At 46.7% G+C, this 11,486-nt stretch overlaps 1 protein-coding gene across 5 annotated transcripts in view; it reads left to right on the top strand.

Moving 5' to 3' along the window:
* Positions 1-11,486, top strand: part of LARP1 (La ribonucleoprotein 1, translational regulator) — a 135,006-nt gene that overhangs the window by 75,308 nt on the left and 48,212 nt on the right. Inside the window, exon 1 of one of the 5 annotated variants that reach the window (XM_017875706.1) lies at positions 123-247. The exons of the other annotated variants lie outside the window; for them this stretch is intronic. The gene's annotated coding sequence lies outside the window, so the exon portion shown is untranslated. Of the gene's footprint in view, positions 1-122; positions 248-11,486 lie in introns of those variants that run through there. 5 annotated transcript variants of the gene reach the window in all.

Raw genomic sequence — 11,486 nt, 5'->3', positions numbered from 1 at the left:
CTCGGCGTTCGGCGCGGGCCGCGGCGCTGGGGGTGGCAGGCGGGTGCGGGCCCGCGGCGCCGAGTGTGCGTGTGCGCGGCGCGGGTGTGTGCGCGTCCCCCCTTCCCGGCATTCCTCTGCAGCCGGGACAACGTGGTGCCTCCCCGCGCGGGGAGCGGCATGTGACTGCCGACCGGCGCTCCGCGAGTCCTCCCTCTCCCTCCTCCGCGTTTTGGTCCTTTTGGACCGTGCCCCTTTCCAGGGGGAGGTAAGGGTTGCAGGAAATCCCAGCAGAGCCGTGTCAGCGTGGGGAGAGAGGCGATGCAGAATATGGAGTCTGCTCCTGGCCTTCCTTTGCCGAGAATAGATCGTCGGCTTGGGTGGGGGGGCGCGCCCACTCTTTCCTCGGCCGGCGCAGAGGGCGGGTCTCCATTCTTTGGTTTTGGGTCCGTTGGAGGTGGGTCGGTTTGGAACTGTCTTGTAGTTAGAATGATGGCCTCTGGTCGTAGCCCTGGTGCTTTTAAAAAAAAAAAAACTCCTCTCCTGCCGTAGCTGATTGAGGCTAACTGGTTTAAACCATTAAAAATAAAGGGGGTGCTTAATGCCTTCACAGTCAAAGAAGTAGAAGCACTGCTAGTCCTAGGGAAGCCAGAATAGCCAGTCCTGAAAACAGCATGTTGCAATTTTTATTTCTTTTCAGGTTGCTTCATTTGGAGGAGAGGACATTGGGGGTTTACTAACAATCCCTCAAACTGTGTTCTCTTCCTTCACCCCTCCTTCCCTTCCCCCCTTTCCCTTCCAGAGCCCTCTTATGCAAAAGACAGTGCTGAAACCTCCGTTTTCTTTCACATCCCTCCTATCCACCCACAGAATGAGGGAAAACAACTTTAGAACACTCTTTGGTCCTTCTCCACTCTTTAAACTCAAAAGGGTATAATCATCCCCGGGAGAGAGCACTCCTTTTAAATGGGGCTACTCATCCTGGCTACTGCTTGGCTAATGGTGAACCTGCCTTGTGGGTTTTAAATCAGCCATGACATCAGGTGGTATTGGGTGCCTGAGCTGGCATTTTGTGTAAGTCCAGGAGCCCTTGATAGTGTGTGTCACTGGGGTTATTGATCGTGGGAAGAAGACAGCTTGGCTGGCATCTCACCTTTTCCTCTGAGCGGAGAAGCTGACTTGCTTTAAGTGCCCAAAGCAAAATTCTCAGTAAGGGTAGATTTGCTCTGTTATTGTTTTTTGGAATCTTAAGGTAAGAGAGTGTCTACTCGTTGGTTTAGAACCTTTGGAATAGGTTTTGACAGCCTAACTCAGGTTAATCCCGTAGCTTCTCTCTCTAAGCTTGTTGTTAGGCTTGTGTGTATTTTGAGAGAGAATTCTGTGATTGGGCTGTCAGTCTGATAAGGCTAGATGGTGGCCCTTTCTCTGGAGCCTACATGAATCTCTGAAGTGCTTTTCCAGCCCTGGTTTTATTTACAGCTTTGACAAATTTAAATGTGACACTAGTGGAGTGGCTGTGTGGTCTTGGGAATTTTTGTGTTCTGTGATGCATGTGTTTTTGGGAGTCTACAGAAATGAGTACCTCATAAGCAAACTAAAAGCTTTCCAAAGCTTGCTGTAAATGCCTATTTTTAGCCTTGCTTTTGGCTCAGATGTTGGTGTTTTAGTTCTTTAAGGGACACATGCAGTAACTAGTAATAAAATATGTTTTGTGATATCTCTCCTTTCTTGTGGGGTTCTGTATTCTGCTTTAAGCATCCAAGTCTTACATTTGTAGTTTTAAGTCTTGGGATTTGCATTTTGGTTTTTTAGATCTCCCTCCCTCCCCAGAGTATTTTTAAATGTTTAAAATTTTTGCCTTATCCTAGCCATATCCCTTCTAAGTATAAGGTCCAAGATGTCTAAGTTAAGAGATGATATATAGCAAAAGTTCTGGGGTCAAACTGCGTGGGTTCAAATGCCAGCTCTACCACTTGTTAGCTGTGCCTCCTTGGGCAAGTTATTTAACCATTCTGTGCCTCACCTTCTTAATTTGTGTAATAGATATTTATGATTTACCTGCCTCATGGGGGTATTACGAGCATTCATTATTATGATAAATGTATTTAGCCCAGTGCCTGGCAGGTAGAAGTTGTTACTCTGGGTCTTGGTGGGACTTTTCTCTGGATCTCTGCTTTTCTCTACCTGTAATATGATGGGGTTGCTGAATGCAGATCTTTCCTTTTCTTTTGTTATATCAGTATTCCATGATATGTATGGGATCTGTCTCTTAAAACTTGACTTTTGCTTATCCACAGACATGAAGGGCATGGGATGGATAATTTAAAGGTTGGTGACTCTTAAGAATTAGCTGTTTTTTGCTTCGGAGTGTGGTGAGATGAATTTTTAAAAAATAAATTTTAACTTTTTAATTTGCCTTTTGTGAAGATTTTCTTTGGGGGGAGTTGCACGTGTGCTGTCAGGGATATGAGGAAAAGTCAGCCTAACTGGACTGAAAGTTTGCTGTGGCTGGTGCACGTGTAGTGCCGTGAGACTTGAGAGTACAGATAGTCCCCAACTTACGGTGGTTCAATTTATGATTTTTTGACTGTATGTTGATGAGAAAGTGATACACATTTATTGGAAACTGTACTTCAGGTACCCATACAACCATGGTTTTTCACTTGCAGTATATAGTATTCAATAAATTAATTACATGAGAGATTCAACACTTAAAATAGGCTTTATGTTAGATGCTTTGGCCATCTGTAGGCTAATATAAGTGTTCTGAGTGCATTTAAGATAGGCTAGGCTAAGTTTTTATTATTATTATTATTATTATTATTATTTTTTGAGACAGTCTTGCTCTGTCGCCCAGGCTTGAGTGCAGTGGTGTGATCTTGGCCCACTCCAACCTCCGCCTCCCGGCTTCAAGCGATTCTCCTGCCTCAGCCTCCTAAGTAGCTAGGACTACAGGTGTGCACCACCATGCCCAGCTAATTTTTGTATTTTTAGTAGAGACGGGGTTTCACCACATTAACCAGGCTGGTCTTGAACTCCTGACCTTAGGCAGTCCGCCCACCTTGGGCTCCCAAAATGCTGGGGTTACAGGCATGAGCCATGGTACCTGGTGCTAGGCTAAGCTTTGATGTTCAGTAGGTAGGTGTATTAAATGCATTTTCAATTTAATTATATTTATTTATTTTTTAGACAGGGTCTCACTGTCACCTAGGCTGGAGTGTAGTGGCACAATCATAGCTCACTGCAGTCTCAAACTCCTGGGCTCAAAGGATCCTCCCAGTTTAGCCTCCCTAGTAGCTGAGACTACAGGTGCATGCCACCACACTGGCTAATTTTTTTCTGTATTTTTTATAGAGATGGGGTTCTGCCATGTTGCCCAGGCTGGTGTCCAACTCCTGGGCTCAAGTGATCTGCTGGCCTAGGCCTCCTGAAGTGCTGGGATTACAGATGTGAGCCACCATGGCTGGCCTTATGGTATTTTCAGGATGTAACCCCATCTTAAGTCGATAAGTGTCTGTATATCATTTCCACAAGCCCGCATCCACCGTAGCCGGGGTAGACAGTAGGTTTGTTTTGTGTACACCTCTAACTTGATGTGTAGTAAGAAACGTAGTGCTGAAGTTTGGAACAAGGTCTGAGACTTAAATGTTTATGTTCTGAGCATCATTTTTTTCTGTGTCCCTTTGAAATGCAACCAACTGGCCCAAAATTTAAAAAGATTATCATTCAGCAATCCCGTGGTGCCCCAGAGATCCTCTGCTGCACTGAACTGGGCCCATGTAAACCTCTCTGCTTTGCTTCCTGGGTGTGGGCCCTTCCCCAGATTGCCCTGGTTGTACTAGCTGGGTGTCTGTGGATCTAGGGCATCACCATGACCTTGCAGTGTCAAAGCTACTTCACCGTTATTAGGAGCTACTTTTTTTTTTTTTTTGGAGATGGAGTTTTGCACTTGTTGCCCAGGTTGGAGTGCAATGGCACGATCTCAGCTCACCACAACCTCTACCTCCCAGGTTCAAGTGATTCTCCTGCCTCAGCCTCGCGAGTAACTGGGATTACAGGCATGCGCCACCATGCCCGGCTAATTTTGTATTTTTAGTAGAACAGGGTTTCTCCATGTTGGTCAGGCTGGTCTCAAACTCCTGACCTCAGGTGATCCACCCGCCTCAGCCTGCAAAAGTGCTGGGTTGGGATTACAGGCATGAGTGATCGTGCCCGGCCCTAGGAGCTACTTCTGATCATGCTCATGACCAGCAATGTGGACGCTGGCAAACCCTTTGCTTTCTCTGTGCCTCTGTTTCTTCATCTGTAAAATCAGCGTATTAGACTAGGTCTAAATGTCTTAAAAGTTTTCTAGTATCAAAACTTTTTTTCTAAAACTCCCTTCCCACAAAAGAAAGAAACCAAAGTATAGCTTTATATATGTGTAGCTTTATATTTGCATCATGATTAAGAATCCAAGCTCTCTGGAGGCTGGAGAAACTCTTCTGGCTTCAGGAGCCTAAGTCGATGGCTTGAGGGTGTATAATGGAGCAGCCAGACGTTATGTGCCTTACAGCGTCTGAAAGCCTGAAAATTTCCTCCGCCAATAAAAACTGAACCTAAATCTAACAACCATAGATCTAACTGCCAGTTTGTAGGGAAATGGGGCTACAGTAACAGACTAATTAGCCATGAGGTAGGCAGTTATTCAGTTTCTAAATGTGAGAAATTCTACAAGACACACTATTTCCAATAGATAAATGGCATTTTTAAAAAGGAAGAACTGTTACAGATGAAGAGAGTTGAGACATCAGTCGTGCATTGTTGTGGATCTTGTTTGGATCTTGATTCTTGACCAAATGTCCAAAGATGTTTTGATGACAACTGAGGAAATTTGACTATTTTAAGATAAGAAATTATCTTATTTTGTCAGGGATGATAATGGTATTATGATTATTTTTAACTGTGTAACTGGATATATTGTGCACCCCAGCTAAAACTGCTTGGTTAGTCTATTCAATGAGACTTAAGGCTTTTTCCTATCGTGCACTTGATCTTAGCCAAAAGTCCAAGAAGCAATATAGTGTGAATCACTTTCTCTTCTTCTAAGGAGAGGTCACAATTAGGACACCCTTTGAAGGGGAGAGTGGGAGGCAGCTTTCATCGGGAGCCTTCAGCTGGCCTGGCCCCTTCCCTTCTGGACAGGTAGTTTGCGTTTCATACTGACCCGGAAGTGAGTGCCTGCCAGGTAGGGGAAGGTTTTTAGGAGGTGGGGCCCTTTGGGAGGTAGAGGATAGTCACAAACCTTCCTGAACTCTGAACCTCCTGAGGGATGGGGTCTTTTTGCTGACCCACCCACTGTCTAGCAGTGGGACCTGAACTGGAGTAAGCAATCTAATAGCTATTACTGAGCACCCATTCCCTTTTCTGGGAGGTGGGCAGGGGAGGAGGAGGAGGAGGAGGAGAAGGAGGAGCCGGCCTGAAACCACAAAAACCTCTTTAAAATGAAGAGCTTGGCAGATGGGAGTGCCCCTGTTTGCAAAACCCAAGACAGCTCAAAGGGAGTAATTAGGGTGTTGGGGCCACTGGAGGTTCAGCAGGTGCCTCAGTCCAGACTCACAAACCTCCCTGGCTGGTCCAGAGTGATCTAAGGGAGTGGCCAGGAGAAAGGATGGCCTTACCTTGCCTGGGATTCAAGGAAAGAAGTAAGTGTTTGATACCTCGCTAGTGAAAACATGGGAAACAGCACATCAATGTGAAGGGGGACGGTGATGGAATTTAAATTAGGACATGAGCAGGGTACTTCTCTCTACTCTCACTTTGTGACCTTAGATTGTTTGTCTAACCTCTGTTTTCCTTATTCACAGAATGGGGCTAATCCTGGTGCTGAGGTTGTTTAGAGGGTCAAATTGCTGTTAAGTACGGGGCAGCACAGGTGCGGTGGTTCACACCTGTAATCCTAGCACTTTGGGAGGCTGAGGCAGGCGGATCATGAGGTCAGGAGTTTTAAGAACAGTCTGGCCAGCATAGTGAAACCTCATCTCTACTAAAAATACAAAAAAATTAGCCAGGCATGGCGGCCTGCACCTGTAGTCCCAGCTACTCAGGAGGCTGAGGCAGGAAAATTGCTTGAACCTGGGAGGGGGAGGTTGCAGTGAGCTGAGATCGTGCCACTGCACTCCAGCCTAGGTGACAGAGCAAGACTCCGTCTGAAAAATAAACATCCTACACAGATGTAAGATGTAAGTTTTTTTAATTTCAGAAGATTGCATTCCAAAGCCAGATATTGGTAATTACTTACTCTGAGGGTTTATCTGTGCCTTTCCTCAACTGAGTGGATAATCAGGAGTTAGCTGAATTTTCAAGAAGGGCTATTTGTGATAGTTACCAGGGGCAAGTGACCAACTTCCCATGGCTAATAGCCTGGGATGTCTCCCTGAAAGATTTTCCCAGAATCAAGGACAGTCCTAGTGTGGCACCTTTTTTTTTCTTGGCTGAACCTTTAGACTGGCAAAGCCCTAGGTATGGGGAGGGGACGAGTGTGGGTCTTCATAGATGAATTTTGTAAATCCAGCCTGGTAAATCTGTCATACATGGCGTGGGACTTCTCCATCTCAGTTTGATGTGCTGTTAGTAAACCTAGATGATTCCTCCATGACAGGCCTTGTTTACAGGCCACTTTGTAATTACTCTCCAAACTAGTGGTAACAACCTTACTCTCAAGACATACATTCCAGCCACTCAAGTTGTCTTCTCTTTGCCTTAGAATGGAGTTGCAAGCTTCTCAGAGGAACTTAAGTCCCACAGTATCCAGGAGCCATCTAGATAAATGATCTGATAGAGATAGGACTCTGTATGGTTTTTGCTCTGCTTTTCACTTAAACTAATTTATTTAGGCTCCTGATAATTCAGAGATAGGTAATAGTGGTATAATAGTCACCATTTACTGAGTGTCTCATCTGTTCTAGCCCAAGTGATCTGCCGAGCAGAGGCTTTTTTTTTTTTTTTTTTAATTGGGAAAGAGTTTTGCTCTTGTTGCCCAGGCTGGAGTGCAATGCGCGCAATCTCGGCTCACGGCAACCTCTGACTCCTGGGTTCAAGCGATTCACCTGCCTCAGCCTCCCAAGTAGCTGGGATTATGGCCATGCGCCACCACCCCCGGCTAATTTTTTGTGTTTTCAGTAGAGACGGGATTTCTCCATGTTGGTCAGGCTGGTCTCGAACTCCTGACCTCAGATGATCTGCCCACCTTGGCCTCCCAAAGTGCTGGGATTACAGGTATGAGCCACTGCGCCTGGCCCAGCAGATTCTCTTTTTATTCCCATTTCACAGATGAGGAAAGCGAGACTCAGGAGACGTTAAGCATTTCTATCCTTCTAATTGCTCAGACTAAAGACCTTAAGATCATCCTTGCCACCTCTCTTTTTTTCTGGCTGGTTGCAGTGGCTCACACCTGTAATCCCAGCACTTTGGGAGGCCAAGATGGTAGGATCATGTGAACCCAGGAGTTCAAGGTTGCAAGTGAACTGTGATTGTGCCACTGTACTCCAGCCTGGGCGACAGAGTGAGACCTTGTCTCTAAAAAGTAAATGTCTTTTGGTGACCCCACATGTAATGTGCTAGTACATCCTTTGACTCTTAAAAACTGTGTCCTGGCTGGGCACAGTGCCTCATGCCTGTAACCCCAGCACTTTGGGTGGGAGGCCAAGGTGGGCAGATTGCTTGAGTCTAGAAGTTTGAGACCAACCTGGGTAACATAGGGATACCCCATCTCTTAAAAAAAAAAAAAAATTAGTTGGGCATGGTGGTATGTGCCTGTAATCCCAGCTCCTGGGGAGGCTGAGGTGGGTGGATCACTTGAGCCTTGGGAGGTAAAGGCTGCAGTGAAAGATGAGTGTGTCACTGCACTCACTCCATCCTGGGCAACAGGGCAAGACTATCTCAAAAAGAAAAAGCTGCCTGGGCGCGGTGGCTCACACCTGTACTCGTAGCACTTTGGGAGGCCAAGTGGGGGGGCGGATCACCTGAGGTCAGGAGTTCAAGACCAGCCTGGCCAACACAGTGAAACCCTGCCTCTACTAAAAATCCAAAAATTAGCCGGGCGTGGTGGCACGTGCTTGTAATCCTAGCTACTCTTGAGGCTGAGGCAGGAGAATCGCTTGAACCTGGGAGGCAGAGGTTACAGTGAGCTGAGATTGTGCCATTGCACTCCAGCCTGGGTGACAGAGCAAGACTCCATCTCAAAAGAAAAAAAAAAAAAAAAAAACTGCGTCTAGGTTGGGTGTGGTGGCTCACACATGGCATCCCAGCACTTTGGGAGGCTGAAGTGAGAGGATCACTTGAGCCCAGGAGTTTGAGACCAGCCTGCGCAACATAGTGAGACTCCATCTCTTTTTAAAAAAAAATTAACTGGGTGTGGTGGTGCACTCCTATGGGGTCTCAACTACTCTGGAGGCTGAAGTGGGAGGATTGCTTGAGCCCAGGAGGTCGAGGCTATGTTGAGCTATGATTGTGCTGCTGCACTCCAGCCTAGGCAATGCAGTGAGACCATGTCTCAAAAAAAAACCAAAACAAAACTGGCTGGGCGTGGTGGCTCCCACCTGTAATCCCAGCACTTTGGGAGGCTGAGGCGGGAGGGTCACTTGAAGTCAGGAGTTTGAGACCAGCCTGGCCAACATGGTGAAACCCAGTCTCTACTAAAAATAAAAAGTAGCTGGGTGTCGTGGTGCACACCTGTAATCCCAGCTACTTGGAAAGCTGAGGCACAAGAATCGCTTGAACCTGGGATGCAGAGGTTGCAGTGAGCCGAGATCATGCCACTGCACTCCAGCCTGGGCAACAGAGCAAGACTCCATCTCCAAAAACAACAACAACAACAACAACAAAAACTAGGTCCAAATCTAAATGCTTTTACCACCTCATCTCTTGCTGGCCTGGACCATACATCATCATTTCTCATGTAGATTTTTGCAGCAGCCTCTTAACTGGTCTCCTATCACTCCTACTTAAAGCCCTCTGGTAACTTCTCAGCAGAGTAAAATCCAGAGTCTTCAGGGTGTTCTGTAAGACTGTACTTGATCTGGTCTCCATCTAACCTCTGACCTCATCTTTGATCACTTGCTCCTTCTTCACTCATTCCCTTCCAACATCAGTCCTCACTTCCTGAAACATGTCATGTACTCTTTGCTTCAGATCTTTTGTTCTGTAGTGCTCTTCCTGCACATCACTGTGGTGGAAATGCCTTCCCAGACTGCCCTATATAGACTAGCAAGCCCTGACCTTGGATTCCCTATCTCCATCCCTCTTACCCTGCTTCATTTTTCTTTTTAGCTTTTTTTTTCCCCCCAAGGCAGGGTCTGAGTCTGTCACCCAGCCTGCAGTACAGCAGTGCGATCACGGCTCACTGCAGACTCAACCTCCCAAGCTCAAGCAATCCTCCCACCTCAGCCTCCAGAGCAGTAGCTGAGACTACAAGCACACGCCACCACGCCTGGCCAGTTTTTAAATTTTTTGTAGGAATAGGGTCTCACTGTGTTGCCCAGGCTGGTCTTTAAACTCCTAGGCTCAAGCAGTCCTTCCACCTCGGTTTCCCAACGTGCCAGGATTACAAGCATGAGCCACAGCACCTGGCTATTTTTCTTCTTAGCTCTTACCACCACTGGGTCAGAGACTTTGATACTTGACTACTTTGTATTCCCAGCACCTGTAGCAGTGCCTGGCACAATGTAGTAGGCAGCTTGGTGAACACTTAGTGAAAGAATGAATTAATTGCATATTTTTAATGGCATTCATTCATTACATTTTGAGTGCTTACCATGTGTCAGATATAGGGGATACTGCAGTGCATAATAAAAAGTCTCTGCAAGAAACACATGCACTCAAAATTCAGTATGGAATGTGCTGTGTAGGGAATCCCAAAGCATGGAATTCTTTGGCAGTGTAGCAGGGACACCCAATTCAGTATAGGTCAGAGAAGTCTTCTAGAAATGGGAAGGATGAGTAGCAGTCATCTGAGAAGAAGCCTGGAAAGAGAACTCATGTTTGTTTGAGGGAAGGTCCTGGTGTTCCGGGAACTGAGTTCCTTGTGGTTCTAGTGTGGATGATTAGAAAGTAAGGTAAAGTAAGGTAAAGATTACCTTGTAATCTGTGCTGAATTCTAATTTTAGCTGGAAGGAGTGGAGAGATATTGAAGATTGTATGTGAGGGGAGTAGCATGGTCAGATTTTTCCTTTTGAAAGATGACTGTGGCCACATGGCAGAACCTCTTGGGTTAAGAATAGGTGATTTGGGGTTTCCCATTTGATCCTTTAGGGCAAGGTTCCCAGATTACAAAATGGAGCAAGTTTCCAAGTCATTCCTGAAATGTGGATCTTGGGCAATTATTAACTGTCATCATTTAGGGGTAGAGAGTGGCTGGGATTTATGGGATATCTCAGACCCTTCAGAAGGCTGCATTATCCAGAATGCATCTCAGTTGCTGGAAGAAGCACAATTGCTGACGAACTGGTTGAGCTCATGCTTGCCTGCTTGCCCCTGCTGCAGCTGACTGGGTGGGAAGAACAAGAGACCCTGAAAGTTGTAGAAGGGGCAGTGGGGCAGGCTTCCAGGTGGCAATAGCGCCCCCTTCTCCTGGGGAGGTCCACATGGCTAGGCTTCTAACCATCAGCTGGTTTTACAGCTATGCTGAGAACAGTGGGTTTGCATTTACCCACAGATAGGCTGCTACCCTGAGTTCTTGAGAACACTAGGCTATAGTTAGGCTTACCCAGCCCAGTTTCCTAGTTGTCAGCACTGTCTCCATTGCTGTGCCCTCAGGGCCTTGGTTTTCCCTTCCTCCTTTCAGAGAGGAGGGAATATTTGGAACTGGAAGGGCCTCAGAGGTCAATCTAAACCTCTCATTTACAGGTTGGGTACTTCAAGCCCAGAAAGGAAATAGGAGTTGTTCAGGATTCCAGCGAATTCAAAGCAAGGCTGAGACTTGAACCTGCTCCCACTATAGTTCTGTTTTTATTCTACCTCTGGAGGAAGAAGTAAAATGGGGTAGATAAGCATGAGCTTGGGACAGTCAGTCACAGTTAGCCCAGCCATTTGCCAACTGAGTGCCCTCGGATAGGTTGCTAACTTCTGGGCTTCAGTAAATGGGGCTATAGCTGGAGTGCCCACGTACTAGGATAATTGTTGAATGTGAGCTAGGTGAATATATAAAAACACTCAGCTGGAGCCTGGCACATAGTAATACGTGGTAATGGTAAGAATGTTGAGGCCGGGCGCGGTGGCTCAAGCCTGTAATCCCAGCACTTTGGGAGGCCGAGACGGGCGGATCACGAGGTCAGGAGATCGAGACCATCCTGGCTAATACGTAGGTGAAACCCTGTCTCTACTTAAAAATACAAAAAACTAGCCGGGCGACGAGGCGGGCGCCTGTAGTCCCAGCTACTCGGGAGGCTGAGGCAGGAGAATGGCGTAAAAAACCCGGGAGGCAGAGCTTGCAGTGAGCTGAGATCCGGCCACTGCACTCCAGCCTGGGT

Source organism: Rhinopithecus bieti, unplaced genomic scaffold (assembly GCF_001698545.2).
Source record: "Rhinopithecus bieti isolate Rb0 unplaced genomic scaffold, ASM169854v2 scaffold_7673, whole genome shotgun sequence".
NCBI classification, from domain to species: domain Eukaryota; kingdom Metazoa; phylum Chordata; class Mammalia; order Primates; family Cercopithecidae; genus Rhinopithecus; species Rhinopithecus bieti.
Note: the sequence above shows the minus strand (reverse complement) of the source record. Positions and strands in the feature narration are given on the sequence as shown.